Here is a 4,215-nt window from a genome sequence, read left to right on the forward strand (position 1 = left end):
CGGAACATCAAACAATAAATATGTTCTACAAACAATAAGGCTGGTCATAGTGGGAAGTAACTTAAACTAGTATCATATGCATGACACTAGTATAAGTTATTATCTTTATAGTGCAAAGTAACATAATAGTAGTGTCATAGATTGGTTCATTTATTAGGTTGTATACTCATTCTTTTTCGGGAAGCGCTATGTTACAGTAACATGTTATGTTACTTTAAACACCTCTCTCCTGTAGCATTTCTGATATTATATGTGGATGACATATTATTGATTGGAAATGATACTGAATTTCTGAATACCATAAAAGAATACTTGAATAAGAATTTTTCAATGAAAGGCCTCGGTGAAGCTGCTTATATATTGGGCATCAAGATCTATAAAGATAGATCAAGACGCTTAATTGGACTTTCACAAAGAACATACCTTGATAAAGTTTTAAAAAAGTTTAAAATGGATCAAACAAAGAAAGCGTTCTTGCATGTGTTATAAGGTGTGAAGTTGAGTCAGACTCAATGCCCGACCACTGCAGAAGATAGAGGGAAAATGAAAGGCATTCCCTATGCTTCGGCCATAGGTTTTATCATGCATGCAATGTTGTGTAATAGACCTGATGTGTACCTTGCTATTAGTTTAGCAGAAAGGTACCAAAGTAATCCAGGAGTGGATCACTGAACAGTGGTCAAGAACATCCTGAAATACCTGAAAAGGATTAAGGATATGTTTCTCATTTATGGAGGTGACAAAGAGCTCGTCGTAAACAGCTACGTCGATGCAAGTTTTGACACTGGTTCGGATGACTCTAAGTCACAAACCGGATACGTATTTTTATTGAATGGTGGAGCTGTCAATTGGTGCAGTTCTAAGCAAAGCATCGTGACGGGATCCACGTGTGAAGCGGAATACATAGCTGCTTTGGAAGCAGCAAATGAAGGAGTCTGGATGAAAGAGTTCATATCCGATCTAGGTGTCATACCTAGTGCATCGGGTCCAATGAAAATCTTTTGTAACAATACTGGTGCAATTTCCTTGGCAAAGGAATCCATATTTCACAAGAGAACCAAGCACATCAAGAGACTTTTCAATTCCATCCGTGATCAAGTCAAGGAGGGAGACATAGAGATTTGCAAGATACATACGGATTTGAATGTTGCAGACCCGTTGACTAAGCCTCTCTCACGAGCAAAACATGATCAACACCAAGACTCCATGGGTGTTAGAATCATTACAGTGTAATCTAAATTATTGACTCTAGTGCAAGTGGGAGACTGAAGGAAATATGCCCTGGAGGCAATAATAAAGTTGTTATTTATATTTCCTTATATCATGATAAATGTTTATTATTCATACTAGAATTGTATTAACTGGAAACTTAGTACATGTGTGAATACATAGACAAACAAAGTGTCACTAGTACGCCTCTACTTGACTGACGTCAATCGAAGATGGTTAAGTTTCCTAACCATAGACATGAATTGTCATTTGATAAACGGGATCACATCATTAGAGAATGATGTGATTGGCATGACCCATCCGTTAGCTTAGCACTATGATTGTTTAGTTTATTGCTATTGCTTTCTTCATAACTTATACATGTTCCTATGACTATGACATTATGCAACTCCCGAATACTGGAGGAACACTTAGTGTGCTATCAAATGTCACAACGTAACTGGGTGATTATAAAGATACTCTACAGGTGTCTCTGATGGTGTTTGTTGAGTTGGCATAGATCGAGATTAGGATTTGTCACTCCCATTTGGAGAGGTATCTCTGGGCCCTCTCGGTAATGCACATTACTATAAGCCTTGCAAGCAATGTGACTAATGAGTTAGTTACGGGATGTTGCATTACGAAACGAGTAAAGAGACTTGCCGGTAACGAGATTGAACTAGGTATGATGATACCGACGATCGAATCTCGGGCAAGTAACATACCGATGACAAAGGGAACAACGTATGTTGTTATGCGGTTTGACCGATAAAGATCTTCGTAGAATATATAGGAACCAATATGAGCATCCAGATTTCGTTATTGGTTACTGACCGGAGATGAGTCTCGGTCATGTCTACATAGTTCTCGAACCCGTAGGGTCCGCACGCTTAACGTTCGATGACGATCGGGGTATTATGAGTTTATGTGATTTGATGTACCGAAGGTTGTTCGGAGTCCGGATGTGATCACGGACATGACGAGGAGTCTCGAAATGGTCGAGACATGAAGATTGATATATTGGAAGGTTATGTTTGTGAAGGAAATATGCCCTAGAGGCAGTAATAAAATTGTTATTTATATTTCCTTATATCATGATAAATGTTTATTATTCATGCTAGAATTGTATTATCTGGAAACTTAGTACATGTGTGAATACATAGACAAACAGAGTGTCACTAGTATGCCTCTACTTGACTAGCTCGTTAATCAAAGATGGTTAAGTTTTCTAACCATAGACATGTGTTGTCATTTGATGAACGGGATCACATCATTAGAGAATGATGTGATTGACTTGACTCATCCGTTAGCTTCGCACTATGATCGTTTAGTTTATTGCTATTGCTTTCTTCATAACTTATACATGTTCCTACGACTATGAGATTATGCAACTCCCGAATACCGGAGGAACACTTAGTGTGCTATCAAACGTCACAACGTAACTCGGTGACTATAAAGATGCTCTACAGGTGTCTCCGATGGTGTTTGTTGAGTTGGCATAGATCGAGATTAGGATTTGTCACTCCGTGTATCAGAGAGGTATCTCTGGGCCCTCTCGGTAATGCACATCACTATAAGCCTTGCAAGCACCGTGACTAATAAGTTAGTTGCGGGATGATGCATTACGGAACGAGTAAAGAGACTTGCCAGTAACAAGATTGAACTAGGTATTGAGATACCGACGATCGAATCTCGGGCAAGTAACATACCGATGACAAAGGGAACAACGTATGTTGTTATGCGAATTGACCGGTAAAAGATCTTCATAGAATATGTAGGAACCAATATGAGCATCCAAGTTCCGCTATTTGTTATTGACCAGAGATGAGTCTCGGTCATGTCTACATAGTTCTCGAACCCGTAGGGTCCGCACGCTTAACGTTCGATGACGATCGGGGTATTATGAGTTCATGTGTTTTGATGTACCGAAGGTAGTTTGGAATCCCGGATATGATCACGGACATGACGAGGGACCTCGAAATGGTTGACACATGAAGATTGATATATTGGAAGGTTATGTTTGGACACCGGAATGGTTTCAGATGTGTTCGGGCATTTACCGGAGTACCGGGAGGTTAGTGGAACCCCGGGGGCTTAATGGGCCTACATGGGCTTTAGTGGAAGAGAGAGGAGAAGGCCAAGAGGAGGGACGCCCCCCTAGCCCAATCCGAATTGGGAGGGGGGCCGGCCCCCCTTTCCTTCCTCCCCTCTCTCCCTTCCTTCCCCTCCTATTAGGACTAGGAAAGGCGGGAACCTACTCCTAGTAAGAGTAGGATTCTTCCCTTGGGGGGGCGCCTAAGGTGGCCGGCTAGCCCCCTCCTCCACCCCTTTATATACGGGGGAGGGGGTACCCCATAGACACACAAGTTGATTGTTTACCCATGTGCGGTGCCCCCCTCCACAGAATTCCACCTCGGTCATATCGTTGTAGTGCTTAGACGAAGCCCTGTGTCGGTAACTTCAACATCATCGTTATCAGCTGTCGTGCTGATGAAACTCTCCCTCGGCCTCAACTGTATCAAGAGTACGAGGGACGTCACCGAGCTGAACGTGTGCAGATCACGGAGGTGCCGTGCGTTCGGTACTTGATTGGTCGGATCGCAAAGACGTTCAACCACATCAACCGCGTTTCATAACGCTTCCGCTTTCGGTCTACGAGGGTACGTAGACATACTCTCCCCCTCTCATTGCTATTCATCTCCTAGATAGATCTTGCGTGATCGTAGGAATTTTTTTGAAATACTGCGCTCTCCAACAGTGGCATCCAAGCCAGGTCTATGCGTAGATGTTATATGCACAAGTAGAATACAAAGGAGTTGTGGGTGTGGGTATATACATATTGCTTGCCATCACTAGTTGATTATTGATCCAACGGTATTGTTGGATGAAGCGGCTCAGACCGACACGCGTATGCTTACGCGAGACTGGTTCTACCGACGTGCTTCGCACATAGGTGGCTAGTGGGTGTCTGTTTCTCCAACTTTAGTTGAATCGGTTTCAATGAAC

The sequence above is a fragment of the Triticum urartu genome, chromosome 3, assembly GCF_003073215.2.
Source record: "Triticum urartu cultivar G1812 chromosome 3, Tu2.1, whole genome shotgun sequence".
Lineage (NCBI taxonomy): Eukaryota > Viridiplantae > Streptophyta > Magnoliopsida > Poales > Poaceae > Triticum > Triticum urartu.